The 20301-nt window shown below is 52.0% G+C and overlaps 1 protein-coding gene across 2 annotated transcripts in view; it reads left to right on the top strand.

Moving 5' to 3' along the window:
* Positions 1 to 20301, top strand: part of MID2 (midline 2) — a 78238-nt gene that overhangs the window by 25346 nt on the left and 32591 nt on the right. The gene's annotated exons all lie outside the window — the stretch shown is intronic.

Below are 20301 nucleotides of genomic sequence, written 5' to 3'. Positions count from 1 at the left end.
TTCCTCCATCCTGTGGGACCTCTGGTTTTTGGCCAGAGCCACCTCCAGCAGGGTGTCCTGGCCGTGCCACTGCGGTTCTCCACGGTGGGAGCCTCTGCTCCGCCACTGTCAGCATTCTCCATCCTCGTATCCCTCGAGCTGTAGAAATGAGCAATTGTTTTCCAGCCCCCTTACCTCCAGCCTATGCCACGTATTGATCCAGAGTGAATTCTTGCTCTGCTGCTCCTCAGGTTGGAGAGAGCAAACTTCCAGGGAGCCCTCTGGGGTGCTTTGAAGCTTAATTTTTATGCAGTGGCTGTGCTAGTGCCGAATAACATGTGAACCCGTGTGGCTGATGTTTGACCTATATAAAGTTAGAAATCCCTCTCTGTCCCCTGTGCATTCTGCATGAGTCTGCAAAATGGTTTTAATTCTTTTTTTTTTTTTTTTTTTTAATAATAATAATAAAAAAAAAAAACACAGAGCTGGTCCAGTTAGAGGTCATGCTGGTGAGGCTGTAACTGTGGCTGCAGTCACGTTCCCATTGCAGCCCTTCTCATGTCTTTACACCTTCTTCCTTGATCCTTTCTCCCTGAATTTTCTGGGCTCGTTCTGACCCAAAAGTGCTTTTCTTAGCTCTTTGTCTTGTTAATGCTTTTAGACAAAATCGATTTCTCTGCTCTTGTGTTTTCCGAGGGCAGAAGAAATAGTTCTATCACTAGCAAAAATTGAGAAGACTTCTCGTGTGCAGGCTGGATTGTTTTAAAAAGAAAAGAAAAAAGATTTTTCTCCAGGCATCGGTCTTCCTAGACGTTTCCTTCCCGAGCTGTTTCCCGGCTGGTTTTCCACCTGCCCTTTCCTCGCAGCTCCCAAACCCAGTGCAACTCCCCAGCAGTGCGGTGCGGTGCTTGCCTCTCGAAATGCAGTGCCAGCAGAGCGCTCCTCGGGTCAGAACATTCTTTTTCCATGAGGAAACGTCTCAATTAGCAAGTTGGAAACCCTAGAAAGAAAGGCCCATGTATGTTTGCATGCAGTAAGACTTGGGGACAGGAATTAAACCCGTTTAATATTTCCCCCCATGTCAGCTAGCCAAGCAAGCTCATCTGAAGACAAAACCCCCAACAAGAAATTGCTTCTTCAACCAGCCAAGCTTTTGCAGGTTGCCAAAAAGCCAAGCTTTTGCAGGTTGCCAAGATGCTTTTTTTCTTTTTTCTTTTTCATTTAAATAACAGCCTTAAGTGGTTTTGGACAAGGAGGGAAGCTCTCCTCTGCTCTCTCTGCTATGAGCACTCCTCCTGTGCTGCTCATCCTGCACAGCTCACCCTTCAGGCATGGCCAAGAGCACAGCCATGATGCTGGTGGGAGCAGCAGCTGCCTCATTCCCTGACGTGGAGGAGCTGTTTTGGGGGGAAGATGCTTTGTTGTCCTCCTTCCCCCCTGCAGTCAGCCTCCCTCTTCCTCTTGCATGCCCTTTAGTGGGTGGGGATTGCCCTAGGTGAGGACTGGTGGCCCACTGGGGATAGATGCAGGGTGTGAGCACCCCCCTGTTCCGGATGAGCACCCGGTGCAGGATGACTCCAGGATAACAGTTCCCCAGCAGAAAGTTTCCCTCTTGGATGCAATGCTGTGAAGAGCTGGTCTGTTTCTTGAGATGTGAGGCATCAAGCAAAGAAATGAATTTTTGAAATGCAAAGCTGCATCTCTGCCTGCTGAGCCGAGCTAAGAGGGATGAGTGCTTTGCTGCTTGTGAGAATGCAAAATTAGCTGCATAGCCTTGTCCGAGCTGCATCCTTGGCTGTGTTCTTAAATCTCTTAACATAATAAGCTGCAAAGCACGGAAAATCAAACCACGTTGACCAGTGCTTCCACATGTCTTTAACTGCACTGACACAGTGGGGATGGTTAATTTTGTAACTAAATGATGTGCTGTGGAAACTTCTTTTGCCTCTTTTTGCATCTGTTGCTATTTAATTTCTGCAGGGATCTGGTTTGCGAGGCACAACTACTACATGGTTATCAGTCCGGAGTGCCTGGCTTGGCAGAGCTGTGCTTTTTTTTTTGGATGCCTTTTCTCCCGATGCTCTACCCCTGGTGCAGGAGCAGCACGAGATCAATAGCAAGCATGCTGGCAAGCCTGAAAATCAGAGTCAATATTTGCAGCTGTATTTTGGCCTTGTCTTCGAACATCCTCAGTCTATACGTTTGGCCATGGTTGAGTCCGTTGCTCTTTCTGGAAATATTGGGAATCCTCTCTGCTCACCCGACCCTGACGCTTTGTCCCCTCCTTGCTCTCGTGAGCACTGAAGCCAGGCTGCTCTCGAGCATCCGTGGAGTGCTTGGGCATTGAAGAGCAAGCGATTGCTCTTGTTTTCTGGCTTCGATCACATTGCTCGAGCTAGCTGGAAACACCTTTCAGATTAAAAAAATAAATAAGTGGAAAATTGGAGCAAATTATTCTGTCAAAAGGACTGCTTTCCACAAGAAAGCTTTGGTTGGGGATTTTTTTTCCTTGCTTAGAAGAGCTAACTGCCTGAAAACTGTACTTTTTTGTTGTCGTTAAATCCTGAAGTGTTTCAGTTCTGAGTGCTGTCTGGGAGAGCAGGGACCTGTGCTGCTGTCGGGGTTGTTGGTTGATGCTGGGGCAGATGCTGAGCACCGGTGTCCAGGCTGCTCCCTGCCCCAAGCCATGCATCTTTAAATCCACGTGTTTATACCACCCTGCCTGCACAAGGCGTGTTGCTTTTAGGTATAGTTCTTGCTCCAGAGGTTCATGAAGGCATCTCCCTGTCCTTTCTCCTCTTGCAGCTCCCTTTATGGAGCTGCCTCTGCTGCCCGGACCCAGGAGGCAGCGCGTGCCTGTGGTGCTCCCGGTGCACCAGCATGGCAACAAGTAGTCAAAATGCAGGGGCTCGACGCCTGTTTTCCCCTCTCTGCGTATTCAGGAAGGGGTGGGATGCTGAAAGTAAAGATGCCCATCACCTCGTCTCACTGGCTGAAAAATCAGCATTAAAAAAATCAAATTAAAAACAGGTGTAGATTAAGCGCAAAGCAACTGGCTTGACCTAGATAAAGCAAACGCCTAGGACAGCAGCACGTTATCAGCTGAGTTAAAAAAATAAAAAGAAAGAAAAAAAATAGTTCTCCAATTATAAATTGAGATGCCTTGAAGCCCATAATTGCAGTCATCTCCGCGGAGCGCTGCCCTGTCCCGTGTGCTGGCTGCCACCCAGCCGGAGCCGGGAGCAGGGTCACATCGGTGCAGTGAGAGAGGTCGCACTGAAAAAGGATTTGGCTTGTGAGCTCCGGACAGCTCTGTGGCAGAAAGAGTTTCAGAAAACGGATTTTGCCCTAAATGATTCGCTGCTTTGCTTCTCCATCTGATCTGTTCCCTTTACGGGAACCAGCTGAGGGCTGTTGCTGAGGTTTGCGTTGACTGACACACTGGGAACAGCAAAAAAAAAAATATTTAAATATATATATATATATTTTGTAACACTTTCATATCTGCTCTCTGCTAAAGGAGGAGAAAAATCCCATCTCCTGTTATGCTTCAGATATAGATGCACTGCCTCCAGTGGGTTAGTGTCAGTGCGATGAAGTTTAAAAAATAATAAACAACCCCCTGTGCTAGACAAATTGTATGCAGAAAGCTGGTGGTTATTGCAGGGCTCTTCGGAGAGCAGAAGGGTAGAAAGAACGAGGGGCAGAAACCTTCCTTGGTGCTGCAGTGTAGGACTTCTTCGCCTCGGGACCAGGGAACGTGTTCCCACTTGCGCTGTGTGAGTCACCAAGATCGCTGCTTAATTTATAATTTACTGTACTGCCATGGGGCTAAACTGAATTTTATACATATATAGAGAGAGTTGGCTTTTATTTTTTTTTCTTTTTCCCACATGTAGAAAGGAGCTGGCTGAGAGCGAGGGTTAACGTTGTGATTGTTGCAACTCCTACACAGAAGGTGGGGGGCTGCTACCAGCAGACAAAGGGAAACCCAAAGCTCTGGCTGTGTGGCAGCAATCAGCTCTTTCCCCCAAAGCAGATCTTATTTGGGTCTGCTTCTGCTCAAGACCTGCTTAGGGAAGGAGATGCAAAGCCTTGCTTCCTGGCTGGGGTGATGCGGGTGGATGAGGCTCCCGAGCAAATCATCATCATCTTCCCGATCCATCCATCCCGGGCTGCCAGCACAGTTCTGCTTGGATTTGCCCAAAACACCCACTCGATGCGTGCTGCAGGCACACGCTTACCTGTGGAGCGTGGATCATATGGAAATACAAAATTTTCCTGGCTTCTTTACACTGCAGTGGGAAAGGGATCAATACACGCTCTGGTTTCTGATGTAGGTCCCAATTTAGATTTTCCATCAGTGCAGAGAATGCAAGCGTTGGTCGCTGTTTCATTACTGCTCCTTTGTTGGTCGCCAGGACCTTGAATCAGCCCTGAGTCCTGGGCTCCTCGGTTTTCTTTCCCAGCCATCAGCTTTTTGGGCAGAGCTTGGATTTTTTTAGTTAATTTAAGTAAGCAATTGCAGGTCCTGAGATAGCAGACCTGGAAAACTGCGTTGGTTAGATGAATCTCCTGCTTTTTCCAGAACCGTGTTCACGTCCAACCGAATCAGGTTGCTGCGGTCTCCCCAGCTGCTAGGGCCCAGAGCAGCTCTGTGGCTGGGGGCAGCTAGAGGAGGACGAACCTCCAGCCTTGGCATCCTGCAGGACGGCAGGCCAGAGCTGTGGAGGAAGCAAGATGGTAATCAGACGGGGTTATTTTTAAATAATGAGCGTTGCCTTCTTCTCTTAAAGTCCCCAGGAAAAACAAGCAAACAAACAGTGCTTTCAGAAAGTGGTTGGGTGCTAACTCCTTCACCTGCCACATCAGCCTTGGGCAGTGAGGAGCCCTTCATCACCTCATCCTGCCTCACCTCAGCTTCTCCCCAGGTGCCTCAGAAGTGCCTCTGAAAGCATGAGGAATAGGCCAGAGGGGCTGCTTCAGCCAAGGGCCCTTTTGCCACCTGCATGGCGATGGTCCTGAGCCCGTGCAGATCGCGTCTGCGCTTGAATGCAGTGAGGATGAGGGCAGGGATGGCTCAGAGCAAACCACGCTTGTGGGGACACCACGAACCTCCCCGTGCTGTCCCCTGCTCTCCACGTAAGTAGTGCTTGCCACGGTGCTTTGCCTTAATTGTAATTAGCGCTGCCCTCTGGGCTGCTGGCAAGGCACCGGCATAGGCAGTCATGGGAGGAGGTTTGGAGAGCGTTGGTTCCAGTTCAAGCAGAGCACGGGCTGCGGTGCTAAGCAGCGGCGAAAACCCTTCCAAGTTACTGAAGGAGGACGGGGAGGTTTTTTGTTTTTCTTTTTTTTTTTTTTTTGGCAGAAGCCGTTGCGCTGGTGAATTAGAAACGAGAAATTTATGAGCGCGTTAAATTGTATGGCTGTGGCCGCTCCGGTTTGTTAGGTATTAAATTCCCCCTTAACTTCCTGCCTCGTGGTGATCGACTCCTTGATGGCAATTAGTTCGGTGGGAATCGTTTGTGGGAAAGCCCCGCTCGTGCCCCGTGCATGGGCTGGGGGGCACGGGACAGGCAGGATTTCCTGCCCCGGGGGGGGAAAGGTTTGCTCACGTATGAAGGAGCAGGGAGCACGCTTCACCTTCAGCTGGACGATATTTTCACTTGGCAGAATGTGGGTTTTATGGCTCTGTGGGAATGTCTTCTCGCTCGAACCCCCAAAACCCAACCCCACAGAGTTTTGGCGTTTGGAGAGCGTCCATACCTAAAGAACAGAACTAAGTCTCTGGGTTTCCCTTTCCTTGAGACCAGGGAACCTTTCCCTGGGCCGCAAGAGGAGAGGCATGAAGAGGAGCAGCAAAACATCAGGGGAGCAGTGCTGTGGTGGCCCAGGGCCAGCGGGTGCGGAGGTGGCTTCTGGAGGTGTCACCCCACGGGTTCTCCCCCCCGGGCCTTCACTCCTGGTGCTGCTTTGTGCAGCTCCATCATGTTGCTCTGGGCCTGGAATAGTATGGTCAAACTAGAAAAAAAAAAAAAAAAAAAAAAGGAAGAAAAAATGGGTCTTAGGCACGTGCAAAGTCCAGCCTTGGCTTTCGCTGCTGGCTTCTCCTGCAGCTGGGGTGGTGGCGTGGTGCCCATCAAGCAGGCTTATGCGAGAGATGACAGGTTTAGCAGTTGAATTTTCTATTTCTGGACGGGGGAATAATCTCTAATACATAATACTTTTTTCCCAGCTGAAACAAGTCTGTGCCAGTCCTTGAGCTACGGCCCTGTAGTTTTCCAAGACAATTGACGTTCCCATCAACCCTAATCTTTGTTGCATGCATTCCTTGTCATGTGATTTAACAGATATATTTTCTTCTCTGTCAACAGATTTGTTAACAATACAGAGGCTTTCATGCTATAGTTTCCTGTAACGTCTCTTTGGAGGCTTCAGATTTGTGTTTTGCAGTTTCTAAATTTCCATTTAGCCCTGCTTCTTCTCTCCCTACCCTGCCGCTGGCTCTCTGAAATAGCAACTATTTCAGGGAAGACTCACGAGCTTGCAGGCGTTTTCCTCCCTGGAACAGGCACTTTTGTTTCCTGAAACAATTGCAAGCTGTTATCTTTTCAGGGCTTCTGTCTGATGATGGCTGTAAGGGCGTGGAGCTGAACTTCCGCTGCTTCAGTTCTGCATCAATAGGTTTTCTCTGAAAAATGAAAATTTGAGTGTAATCCCACCTCCCAGAGAAGGTGTTTACCAGTGTGGGGTTGCCTCAGGTTTCTGTGAGCTGGTTTTGCTCCTGGCAGCTCTGAGCCTTGCCCAAAGGCAGGACAGTGTCTGAGGCCATTTATTCTCAGCTATTTTGCAGTGCTCCTGCTGCCAGCAAACTCGCTCTGCCTCTACCCTTTTTTCCTCTTTTTTTCAGAGATTTTACTCCAGCTTCTCCACTCTTCGCTTCGTGCTTTAATCTCACATACTGGAGCTCACACTGGCAATGCCCCGTGGTCAGTCACGTTCCCATGCCTTCCCCCAAGCCCTGGCCAGCGTTTTTGGCAGCCTCACGCTGCGCTTCACATCCCCCAGGGTCCCTGCATCCTCCCTGCTGCACCCTCATCCTTACGGCCTCAAATCTGTCACGGGTGGTGATCCCACTTTCTGATACTCCTGCCCCGAGCGGATGCCGCTTAATATTCAGGATGTGTGGCGTTACGGGGTTATAATGAATATTCAGAGCATGAATTAGCATGGCTCGGTTAATTACGCGCAGCGTGCGACAGGGAAGGGCTGTGCTCAGCTATTTGCAGTGCGTACGCTTGCTTGGAAAACGCGTCCCGGGAACACTCGGTGTCTTTAAGTAATTTGGAGGATTGGTTGTGTGCGCTGGGGCGAGCGGCGTATGAATTTCTTAGCAGGCTCGAAGTCATGCTCTGAGATGCTGAATATGCTATTATTATCACATTAAACCCTTAAGTAGGCTTACAGGTGTTATTAAGTAATTTCACCGTGATGGCTGACATGCTTTAAAAAAATATATCTGATTTGAATATCCAATCAGTGTGTGTTTAACGTGCCCTTTTGTAGAAATGAACGTACAACAGTAGAGTGCATGCTGATAGAAATCCTTCTGTGTTGGGGCTGGAAAAGGATCTTGGGACCACGAGAGCATGAGGCAGGAGATCTTCAGGGTTCCTGCTCTCTTCTTCCACCGCGGGTCCCTGGAGGGCACTGGTTCCTGCTTTGCACTTCTTGACCCACTTTGCTTTGGTCTTTATAAGCAGGTATGTCCGCAACGAGGAAAGCAAAATCTCTCCAGCTGGCTTCCAGACACACAAGTCCTTGCAGGTCTCTTGTTCTGCTGAGCTCCTCATGGGTCAGTCCAAATGTCCTGTTTTGTCCAAATGTAGTGTTTGGAGAGCCCCATCCATACAGGATGTCCTCCCAGATGATGCTGTGGTGTAACATGAGCATGCATCTTCTGCGTCAGGAGCTGGCAGCACTGCCACGGGGTGGGTGATGGCACCGGGCTGGCACGGGGGTCAGTGCTGGGAGCAAAGTGAGGCTCAGGTGTGACGAGCAGAGAGGTTTCCTATCAGCTCTGTCTCTAAGGTACACATTTGGTGTCTCTTCTGCTCCTACCTGTTGAATTCCTTTTATTTGGGGTGGGTTCCAGCCCAAAAAACATACCTGGAGGGATATCTAGTGCTTGCCACCCTTGTCCCCCCAGCCTGCAGGACCCGGGGCTCCTGCAGTGAGGTGACACGAGCTGTGAGGCTGGCGCACGCTCCTGTCCCGCAGGTGGCCATGGGACTCTCTGAGCATTAAATGGCTTTTTCACCTGGGAAAGCTGTCGGATGAATGGTCTGCATCCCAAGTGCAGCCCTTCCCGAGCGCAGCTGGAGGAGGGCGACGTGCGCGAGCAGTGCTGGCAGCCCATCTCCCTTGGATGGAGCCTCCAGGAGCTTTTTCAGTGCTTCAGGCTGAAAAGCGCCTGGCCGGGCCTCCCATCCATCCTCCACGTGCCAGCACCCCTCCCTTCGGGGGCAGAGAATGCAGTGCTCAAAGGAAGCCTGGATTTTCTGACGCAGCTTGCTTGCTTCAGTAGCCAGCTGGCCGTGGGACAAGGCTACGCGACCGTCCCGCATGGTGTTGGTGCGGCGCACAGTGCTCCGTGGCTTCTGAAGCAAATCTGCTCCTCAGGGGCCCAGACCTGGCACTTCAGTTTCTAAAATCGGCCTGATATGCGGCCTGCCGGATCCCCCTCCGCTCATACGGGCATCACTGATTTACAGGATAAGCTCAGGAAATAATGCGCAAAAAGGCGTGTGTCGTGCAGGATGTGCCAAAGCAATAAATCCGGATTCCTTCCGTGCTCCTCTAAAGGGGCTTTTGGGAACCAAACATCTGGTATCAGAAGAGGTCCAAGAGAAAACGTGCATGGGTTGTCCTTCTATGTGTGCTCTTTGGGCTTTTTTATATATATACATATACATAAAATGGTGATGGTTTGGAAATAAAGGTCAGGGGGTGAAAGAGATGCTTCCTCTGCAGCTCCGCATCCTGGTGATTGCCTGACGTTTGTGGTGGCGTGAGCTGTAAAAATCCAGACTAGAATTTAAAAGCCTTGAAAAATGCCCCTTTGTTGGCCTCCCAAGGAATGAATTATGTCCTGCCCAAAGCTCTCCCGGCCCTGTGAAGGAGACGTTTTCATGAGCATTGTTTCAGGGCAGCAGGGCAAAGGGAGTCTGCAGCAAGGGGTTTAACAAGGAAAGCTCTTCCTATCGTGTGTTTGTAAAGGCTTATCTCAAAATAACTTACCCTAAGTACTTCCATACTGCTGAAAGCGGTGTTCTTCCCGGAGAACTGGTGTGTGGAACCATTTGTATTAACGTTGGATGTGGGCTTGTGGGTTTATTGGGTGTGAAGGCTTAAAGGTGGACCTCGTCGTCAGCATCCGTGGGCATAGAACAGGGTGAGGATCCTGCGAAGCCGTGAGCCCTGTAGCAGTGTACTGGGAGTGCTAGCGTTTTATGAGACTAATAACTCAGTTAAAGCCCTCGGTTTTCTTTTAAGCCGCACCTTGCTGCTGAAAAAAAAATCTCTTTTAGCAGAAACTTCATATACTTGGCTCCTCCATGGGAAGCCAAGCGTGTTGGAAAACTGAGAGGTGCTCAGGTGTCACGGGGAAAGAGGCTTGGATGGAGTGTGTTGGAAATTGTGTTTGCAGCCTGAGCTACTGACCTCGTTCTGAGGTGAGGACAAGCACTGCAGGTTATTTACACACACGTGGGGTGCGGGGGCACAGCTGGGAGGTGGTAGAGGCGTCGTGGTTTTCACTGTGTTCTCCTGGGTGTCCTCGGGCGCAGAGGTGATGTGGCCGTGGTGGGTGGCAGCTGCTGGGCCGTGGGCACTCTCTGGTGGCAGAGAAGAGGCTCTCCAAGCCCCGTTGGCTTGGCTGCTTGAACTCACACCTCAGGCAGTGCCCTCCCTGCTGTGCTTTGCTGGTGCTGCTGGCACATCCAGCAGTGAGACCACGACCTGCTGCAAAGGTTGCAGAAAGCGATCTGCTTGCTGGGACGTCCGGCTCTGGACCTTATTAGACCATCCCAGCACCATCCGTCCCTTTGCACGTGAAGCCCACAGGTCTCAGCTGAAGCTTTGTCGTGGAAAAAAGAATAAAATCATATAAGCCACTTGACCCATTTGCTGAGCATCTGCCCTGCGTTGGCTGGAGGAGGCAGTGCGCAGGGTTTCCGTGCGTGCAGGGCTGTTCTTCTGGCCGGTGCCTCTCCACTGCCTGCAGCCTACCTGAAAAGCAGCTGTGCAAGATGTGAGCAAGAGCCATTCGAGCAGCTTAAATCGGTTCTCACGAAGCAGCGGCTGGCTCAGCTTTTTCCTCCTGCCGCGCTTTGATCTGACAAGCGTTCGCTGAGGAAATTAGCTGGAAGGTCTTTGCTGCCGTGAAAGACGGGCGGTTTGGAGCGTGAAGCGTGAGCTGTGAATCGCTGCACTGCTCCGGCTCCTGTCACGGCTCCTCTGCTCCCTACGTGGGGGTCTGCGTCGCCCCCAGAGCAAGCAGAGCCACTGCTGGCACCAGGATGGGTGCTGGGGTCCTTCCCCAGCAGGGGCTGGGCACGGGGAGGTGACGTCTGGTACCGCAGCCAGGAGAAGGCATCCCTTCCTTCCTGTTGCCTTGAGGAGACTCTTGAGTACGGGGGAAGAGCTTTTAACCTTTGCCAAGGTTAGCTGTGTGAATTTCTTACGGTCACAGGTGGTGTGGGTGCTGTCCTAGGCCCCCGTTCCTGGCAATGTGCAAGCTGGATGCTGCTTTCTCCTGCAGTCCCCCCAAAACAACTTCTTGTGGTTCAGCCTCCTGTTCCTCGCTTGCAAATTCTTTGTTGCTCTGCCTCAGTTTCCCAGCTTTAAAGCCACGCTGCATTAGATTGGCGTTTGAAAGACAGGAAGCAGCGGAGAGATGCTGCTGCTGAAGGGCAACGTGGTCTCCTGAGCTCGGAGCTCAGCTGTGCGGGGAAGAGCTATTGATTTTCCTTTACCTTGCTTTCAAATGGAGTTGTCAGCTTTACGACTAAACATTATGTGCTGTTAATGATTTGCTGTCTCAACTTTTTGTCTTAAAGTCTTGGCTGTTCACCTTTCTGGAGGTGAAGCACGGAAGCGCCAGCACGCCAGAGGCCCGCTGGAGAGCTGGAGGCTTCCCACCTCTTTGGGTCATTCGCTGTCAGCTCCAAGAAAGCAAGGAAAAAATAGCAAAGATGGTCTTATTTTGTTCACTGGGTGTGGAGACCTTTGGGCCTGCTTTCCATGGCGTTGTCCCAACGTAGCAGCTGTACCTGGGTCGTAAGAAGAGAGGGTGTAATTTAGGATTCTGACAGCAGAGTGGTCTGTGCGCCCTGGCTCTCCCTGTACCGTTTTACTCCAGCTCGCCCAGCCCCTGGACCTAACGGGTCTGTTTGTGTGCTTGTTTCCTCCAGATGAAAAGGGAGATGAGACACACGCCCTGGGAATTTGTCACAATGCATCAAACTCCCCGTGCTGTTGGCCCGTGGTTCCTAATAGACTCAAAGGGGAGTAAATCAGCGCCTTGACTTCCAAGGTCATCCGAGATGCCTCCATCTGCAGCGGCAGGGATGGCACGAGTGTCTTTGGGTGCTTCTTCCCCCTCTTCTGGGTTGGAGCAGTGGGGCCACCACGGTGCCCTGGCGTTGTGGGGACGTGGTGCGGGCACCAGCAAGTCCCCACGGTGCTGCTCCAGCTTTTCTTGGGTAGGATGCTGTCCCCATCACGCCGGGGAAATCACATCCCATTGACCCCAACCCAGCCAGAAGCAGCCCCAAGGGACGCCCAAACTTTGCACAGCCACTTGGAACAAAATACTCTTCTATTTTAGGACTGGGAGGAAGGTGCGGAAGGCAGGTCCAACCCCAAGGACTCCATCTCAGTGGGTCAAGGTTGGGGGGACCCCTCTGTGCCCGCAACGCTGCCCAGCCCTCGTGTTGTGAAGCCCAAGCATCCGATTATTCACCGGGACACATCTTTAGGGGTAGCCAGGAGAGCTCAAACCCATCCGGATGGTCCCTGGCTTAAAAACGAGTCTTTCTGCTTCATCATACGCCCCTCAGTTCTCAAAGCTGTGATTTTTTTTTTTTTTAATTTGACATTGTTCCTCGTCAGTCCCAGCAGGAAATATGTTTGGGACCAGTTGGAAAACAGAGGGGGAAAAAATTACCAGAAGGTTTTTCAATTCTTTGATCTTTTTTTTTTTTTTTTTTTTTTTTTTTTTTCCCTCCACAGAAAGCACAGTGAGAGAATGAATATTCTCCTGCAATCTGTTTGCTGCTCTCTGGGTAGTAGAGGATGACACCAGCTGTGCTGGCAGAAATCTTAAAAAAAGAAAAATCCCAAATTCACATTAGCAATTAAACACATTGCTTATTGAACTCTGGAGTTTAATCATATATTTTTTTTCCCCATTTTTATTTTGTTTCCATTTCGTTTTGTGTCTGAATTCTGGTCTGAGGACATGTGAGCTGAGGGTTTTGCATCAGGCAGATGCTGAGTTATTCCATATTCCAGTCAGGCTTAATTAATGCAGTGCACACGTGTGTTTGTGCCGCTGTGGCCACGGGAGCCTATAGGGATGGTAAATTGTTACCAGTGGTGCCAGGCCCCTGTAGGGGTGTTTTAGGCAGAGCTGAGACCTGCGCTGTGCACCACAGCTCTCGTGGGCTGCAGCTCAGCATCTCCTGGAGATGTCACCTGCAAAGAGGATGAGGAAGGGCAAGGAGCAGAGAAATGGGGCCGTGGTTTGCTGGAGGCTGCAGGAACTGGCGGTCTTGTGGGGAGAAACCCTTGCGGAGAGGAGGGAAGGACCAGCAGCCCTGTTTCAAGCTGAGAGCGTTTCTGTGCTTGCACCCCATGCCTTCATCCCCATACCCCGGGGCAGAGGGAGGGAAGGAGGAGAGCATCTCTTTGCTTCTCCTGATGCAAAGCTTGTGGTTGGACGTGGCTGTGCTTGGTCTCTCCTCTCGTTCCTGGTGTGGGATGGCTTCTCCTGAAGCTGCTGCCTGCGGGCTCCATCCCTGCTGCGAACCACAATGCATCGTGCTGCTGCGGCACTGGGTGATGCAGAGTGCTCGGTGCAGCGGTGCGTGGTGAGGGAAGTGCCAAGCAGGATGATGTCTGTAGGGCAGCTCTCGCTGCCTGCACTGGTCAGGAGGTGTTCCCAGATTCAGTTTTCCTTTGGGTTATTGCCAGGCATCCAGCTCTGTCTCTCCTTCCCACTACAATTGCTCCAGAACCAGTCCCGATGCGCTTCTCAGCTCAAGAAGCTGGTCTTAAAGTGCTTCACAGCCTGCTGTACCCTCCTGTCCCACTGCCTCCCGCTTTGCATCCTATATTCCCATATTTTATCCATCATTCCCATGTTTTATCCATCATTCCCATGTTTTATCCATTCCGGCAGCTTCTTCTGTGAGTCCTGGCGCTCCTTCAGCCCGCTGGTAACAGGCAGCCCCTGCTGGGGTGTTGCAGTCAAGCACATCATTGCAATAAATCGTCTCATAAATTATCAACAAAACCAGCTCCAACATCACTCGGTGGCGTCCCCAGAAAGGACGCTGTGTGGTTTTAATGCAGCAGCGTGGACAAGGCAGGTTTTATGTTTGACCACAGCAGTGGGACAGGAGGGCACGGAGCTGTGGGGATGGAGCCTGCTGCTTCTGCACCCACCAGGGCTTTGCCAGTAGGACAATGTGCTGGGTTTTGTCATGTCAGCCTCCAGGGACTTTTGTAGCATAAGGAAATATCCCACCCGAAGTTGTGTGGGCATGGTCTAGGTCTTTATTTTTCTCATTTTGTAGTTTTGTGGTAGAAGGCACGGTGGTGGGCTGGTGCGCGGGTGATGCCGGCAGGGGCTCTTGGTGCACCTCTGGCCAAGCAGCCACAAGGGCTGCAGGAGGAGCAGAGGGATGGGAGAAGGCTCTGTGCTGGGTGTAGCTGTGTGCTAAAAAGCTGGCAGGCATCCCTTCTGGTAGAGGATTTGGGGCGTGTGCTGGAGGAACTGAACATCTATCCCGGCTGGGGGACTCGTACTGCAGAGACCTCTTGGACACGCAGCATTTTCTGGGCACTCGTGGAAGAATTAGCATCATTAGCCTGAGTTCATTGTCATTTGTCGTGGACCCTATAAAACAGAACCTGGCGCTGCTTTCGCTGAGTTTTGCTCCATGGTGGGGCAATGCAGTCACCTTCGCGTAGCGTTAATGGGTGCGGGTGTCTGCGGGGAGCGGTGAGGTTGGAGGTGCCGGGGGGACACAGGGCGCAGCCTGGCTGTGACAGCAGCAGCCGTGAAAGCCATCGGGATTTTAATCACGTTGCCAAGGTTGAGGAGGGAAGATGTTACATTGGGATACAGCTGCTTTGTGCAGGGCATCCCCTCTCCAAGTAGTGTTTCCATAACAGGAGGGCAGTGCATGGCGCTCGGAGGGGGGGCAATGCTATCCCCGATAGAAATTGTCCTCTTCCTTCTAAAAAGGGACATGAAGGGATGGAGATCCCCTGAGGCTGCCATGTGGCCTTACAGATCCCTGCATCGGGAGGTGTGCCTATGCACAGCCCGTCCTCAGGTGAGGGGCTTGGCCTGGCAGCACCCACAGGTGTGAGTGATAGCGATGCTATTTTATTTTATTATTTTATTTTATTTTTATTTTTATTTTTATTTATTTTATTTTATTTAATGCACAGTGCCCTGATGCATGGAGGGCTTGCAGCGCAGCTGTAAGGGGGCAGTGCTGGCTGTGCCACCAGCATTGCCCTGCGCGGTGCTGGACCTGGATGGGGCAACAGCAGCCGTGTTCGTGCACGGCAGCCCCTTGCCCTTCCCCTTAAGGGAGCAAACCCCCCTCGGGAAGGAAAATGCCAGCTGCGATTCAAAATGGCACGCAGGGTTTGGGGAGGAGGCACGTTGTATGCACGGAGGAAGAGCCGTGCCCTGCGAGCTCCGTTCACGGCTGGGCAGGCACCAGGATGAGGCAGGAGGAAAGGGGAAGAAGTGCAGAGAACAGAGAGCAGTAAAAGTGACAGCTTTTTAAATAATTTAAATCCGAGCTGTGCTGAAGCAGGGAGTTTATCTCACGAGTTATCTGCAGCCGAGCTTTGTTTAACCCTGGGTAATCCTTCCTGGGCAAGCACAAGAATGCCCTGCACCGATCATATCTGCCGGTGAGAGTTATTTAGCGCTCAATAGCTGCTTTTTAAAACATTGTAAAACATTTCTATTGAAAAATAAAAATAAAATGCTAATTGCTCTGGTTTCAAAGCCCGTGACAAGGCCTCTTACGGAAGATATATGTTTGTAGACATGCTTGCCAACACATAGATTAGCGGTGTCAGAGGGAACAAAAAGTTCCCGTTAGCAAAGATTAGCTTTTAAAGAAAAATGAGGGGTCTGGGGGAAAAAAACAGAGGAGAGGAAAAAAAAAAAAAACAAAAAACTTGAGAAAGGTTTTCTGAGTAACCCTCTTTGTGGAGGTCTCTGCCAGGAAGATCAATGTGGTTGTTTTGTTATTGTGCCTCGACAGTGCTGCGTTTTGAAAGAAGCCTTTTGAACTGCTTGTGAATGTGCAGGAAAGAAGCTGCTGGAGAGGGGGCAGGGAGCACGCTGGCCCTGCCAGCATTTTGGTGGAAAACCGCCCGCTGCTGCCAGCGACAGCGCCTGGGGGGACACGGCGGGGACTCCGGCTGCTGTGGTTTGCAGGACGTGGGACACCTCTCGCTCCTCCTGCATGCCAGGTGCTCCCACGCCGTTGCTGTACTCCCCGTGCCCTTGGTGCCTTGGGAGTGAGCCCAGGAGGTGAGGAGCCAGGATGCTCGGCGCAGCTCTGTCCCGCTGTGGTCCCCGACATTTTCCCAGGTCCTGCCACCTGGGGTTAGAGGGCTTGTGGCTGGCACGAGGGCACGGTGTGGGGGCAGCAGCTGGGGGCTAGCAGTGCCGGCATCACGAGTGGTTTTGGGAGCCCAGCCTGGGGAGGAGTGGTGCCACGAGAGCTGAGTCGGGTACGGCGTCAAGGGGCCGGCGGGTGCAGGGTGCGACAGGTGACTGAATCCGCGCTGAAAGCTCGCAAAAAGCCACCAGCAGCAAGCGCCGAGCTCTGCAGCCTCTGTTTGCTTTGTGAAGCACTCAGCGTTTTGCAGCGGGCCTCGTGACTGACTCGGGCTCTGACTCACGGGCTCCAAAACCCAAGCTTGGCAGCCGACGTGTCCGCACGCTGTCTGTCTGTCTGTCCGGCCGCAGGACAGGGAGGCAGCTTTCCGCGTGCCCCTCCCAGAGGTGTTTGTCCCAGCCCGGAGGAGCACGGGGGGCTTCAGGCCAGGAGGAAGGAAGCTGCTGGTGCAAGGGGGGCTTTGGCGCTGCGCCGCCCCCAGCCGTGTGCCGGCTGGGTGTTGGTTTTGCAAAGGAAACGTTTTCCTGATAGCAGCTATCTGCAGCTTGCTAGAGATAAAGAAAAATGTTATCTGCAGGGAAAAAACCTTCAGAAATGCCTGCTGGAGGGAGAGCAGCGGGCCTGGCTTGCAGCTAAGGCAGGCGGAGTTTGCAGAGCGCGGTGACACTGCCCTCGGCAGAGCGCTGCCCGCTGCGGGTGCTGCAGGAGGCGGCCACGAACTCGGCAGAGCTGTAAACTGAATTCCGCCAAGCACAGCTACGTGTCAGCTCAGCAAAAACAAAGGAAAGTGCTATCACTCGCTACGCACTCATTTCCACCCAGGCCTGGCTTTCATTGAAATGATAGGAGCCAGGCAGCGCTGGAAAAACATTGCTCTCGACGCCACCGCTCACCAGGCAATAAAAAAGTTCACTGTGGAGCTGGCATGTCCTGCAGCCTGAGCGGGATTTGCCCCGGGCTCCACGATGCCCTGAAACCCAGCTACAACATCTCAAACGGAAATCTTGGGAACGATGTGATAGGCAACGGGGGGCTCCCTCTCCAGGCAGGATGCCTGGTGCGGCACGCTCCATCCCCACATTTTGGGATAGCTGTGTTATTTTTACGGCTGCAGCCCCGGGAATCTCAGGGCTGCCTGGCAATTTCAGCTAGCTTTTAAGCACGCAGTTTGGGGACCTCCAAAGGCTCGAAAGGCAGGAAGCAGATAAGAAAACTGCCGGGTTTCTGTAAACCTTGTGGTTTGGGGGATACTCGCCTGATGTTTATGAAGCTCAGGGGCTGGTGGCGAAGCAGATGCGGGGTCCATCACCCCATTGGGGCGCAGCAGAGCCTGCGAAAGGCTTTTGCTTGCCGGGATGAATGCAGCCCAGCAGCAGGCCCAAGCCCAGGCATTTGGTCTGTGTTTATTCCAGATTCTCACCTGCTACTCAATTAATTCTTTGCTGTGTTGCACAGCTTCAGCAGCTTTATTTGAAGTGTCGCACAGCATGCAGGAGGCGTTTGCCTCTTGTACAAAAGCATTTGCCTTTTCAGCATGCATCCCACCCGCAGCAGCCTGTGCTGTTGGGCAAGATGCTTTTTGGTTTGGGTTGCTGTTGTTGTCTTTTTTTTGTTCCTGTGTTTTAGCAAAAAGATTTGAGTGTATCAGAGGAGAGGGCTGGAGGAAGACAGAGGTTATCACAGCCCTCTGCCTTGCAAAGAAAGGGCTATGAAACTTGAATGTCCTAGGGAAATAACTGAGAATCTGGGGCTTTCTCCCACTTTGGAGAGGTAGAGTGTATTTTTCGTTTTCACAATATCAGAAATGTCTGGGCCATTTTTTTTTAATTTTTTTATTTTTTTATGAAGAAGGCAACAAGGACTGGTGGGAGCTTGGCACTTGGCTGGGTGAAGCCCGAGCCAAGTGCAAAGCAGCTGAAGTGGGTTTTGGCACGCACAGCTCCCCTTGCGCTGGCTCCTCAGCTCCGCTGGTCCCTCCCCTCCACAGCTTCCAGATGTTGTAACTTTCCGAAAGGCCTTTCTTTGCTTTTTGGCTTTACCCAGGCTGCCTAAACACGCTGCCTTGGGACGCTGCAGGGCATCTGCCGGTGCCATGTCCCCGTCCTCAAGCGGCGAGGCTGGGCTCTTTGCCTGGGGCAGGAAAACCTGTTCAGACCTCTGCTCCCGTGCCCGTTGCTGCAAGACGTCGGCACTTGTGCAACCGAGCCCTGCTGGATCAGCAGCCTGTGCACAAGCTCCGTGCATCCCCAGCAAAGCCTGCACCCGCACCCCATGCATTGCAGGGGGAAAAGGGGGGTCCCCAGCAGCACGTAGCCTTTGTGGTGGGTTTAGGCATTTTGCTGGCTTTTCCTTAGCAGGAAAATAGCAGTGAAGGGAAAAGGCACAGGGCTTTCTGCTGCTCCGGTCTGCACAAGGAGTTAAAGAAGTCGGTGAGTTTACCCCGAGGCTGAGTTTGTGCTGGTGCGCGTCTATCTCAACATCTCCCTCTCCGGTTGTAACAGTCTCGCTGCGGCTTAGCATAAGCAACAGATCAGCCAAAATAAGCCCCATCCCGAGCAGCCGGTTGGCGCGGTGTATCTGCTTCCAAGAGAAACCCGAGGGTTTGCCTCCTCCTTCACGCTTTGGCGGTGCTCGCGGATTGCCCTGCCAGCACAGCTTTAGGGATGACGTGGATGTGAGCGGGATAAAAGCCGGCGCTTGGCTTTCCCATGGCCCTGGCCTCTCCCCCAGCAGCCAGGTGCTGGGACAGGGGTGCTGGAGCATCCCCAAAAGCTGCGCAGCTGAACCGCTCCTTCCGGAGCTGGAGAGGGAGAAAATCCAGGGTGAATTCCCCGTAAAACGTGGAATGGCCCCACTGAACGTGGCCATCACAAACGTGCCCCCAGAGGCTTTTGCATGCTGGGGTTGTGGAAAGGTTTCTCTGGGCAGCACAGGAACAGGAATTTGAGTTCAAGTTACTCCTCCATCGTTGCAGCAGTGCTCCTCGTGCCCTGCACTGCCCTGGGTGGGATGGTGCTGGCCCTCGTGACTAACGAAGCAGCCTAGCAGAAGGAGCCAAGCGCAGACAAATGGTCAAGTCTCCCCAAGGGCGCACTGTGGTTAAGCCTTCCCATTTGTCACCCCTGCACAGTGGGTTTCTAAAGCAGCCCCAGGGGCTTTGCAAACCAAATTTTGCAGCAAACAAAATGTTGGTGCAGCGGAGCAGGGTTCAGTGCAGGGCCGCGTGGTGAAACAGCAGAAAAACCCTGCTTAGAGAGCTGGAGAAGTGAACATGCTTCCCTGTAACCACTTACAACACGTCTCGTTATTTGTCTTCAGGTTATTAAAAGGGAAAGCAGTTGGCTCCATTTCCTTCCAACAAACCGTTCAGCGGAGCGATTTAAATCTAAAGCAAACACAACGGCAAGGGCTGAGCAGGGACAGAGCCTCCAAGAACATCCCGGCCTCCCCCAGGGTCTTGAAGCACGCTCGTGATCAGGGGGTGCTTCGCATCGCTCAGCGCAGGGCTTTGCCCTCCTGCCTCCTGCCATGGGCTCCTACCCTGTTGGACGTCATGGTGCATGGGGAGGATGGTGCACAGAGAGGACACGCAGTGTGTGGCCTTGAGGGGTGCCCAGGGGGAGCTGCGGCCAGTCCGAGTGGGAAGGAGCCTCGGGGAGAGATGAAGGAAGCCCCCAGAATTTTTTTTTCACTGCTCTCTGTTCTGGCCCTGGTGCCCGAGTGCTGACAAACAGTGGCAAGGCTTGGGGATGCCTTTCAAAGATTGATACTGATGTTTTGTGACAATTAATCTTGCTATTTATATCAGTATAATTAGCTATGTTATTAATATTATCAAGGCGCCACAGTGCTAATTATATGTCTGCTTAACATGTGCTATCAGTGCTGTTTAAAATCCAATGTAATTCTGTTTGACATTATCCCCACCATTAGCGTTATTTGTTGTGTGCTGCGGAAGATAATTTGATGCTTCTAATCGCTGCGATACCAATTATGTAAGCTGTCCCCACTTGCCAAAGCTTTTGAGAACGATGCCACCAAGTGGTACAGCTGTCCTAGGGATGTGGCCCTGAGATGCCCGCCCTGTCTCTGGGGTGCCCTGTCCGTCGGGGGCTTCTTTGGAAGGACAGGGACTCTTGGAAAATCCTGCCCCCCAAAAATAACGTAAGTAGGTTTTTGCTCTGGGCTCTGTTGGAGCTTCCCTGGGCTTTTGTTTCCCTTTTTTCCCCCATCAAGAGCTGAAATATTTCACATTTGAGGCGAAATATCTGTGGGGAACCCAACTTTAAGGAAACTTCTCCATCTTTTACCCTCAAGTCCTGTCTGCCAGCTCTGCAGGGGTTCTCCTCCTCTCCCACCGAGCTCAGGAGATGGTGGC

The sequence above is a fragment of the Aythya marila genome (genome assembly GCF_965140915.1).
Source record: "Aythya marila genome assembly, chromosome: 13".
Lineage (NCBI taxonomy): Eukaryota > Metazoa > Chordata > Aves > Anseriformes > Anatidae > Aythya > Aythya marila.
The sequence above is the reverse complement of the archived record's forward strand: the minus strand, read 5'-3'. Positions and strand labels throughout refer to the sequence as shown.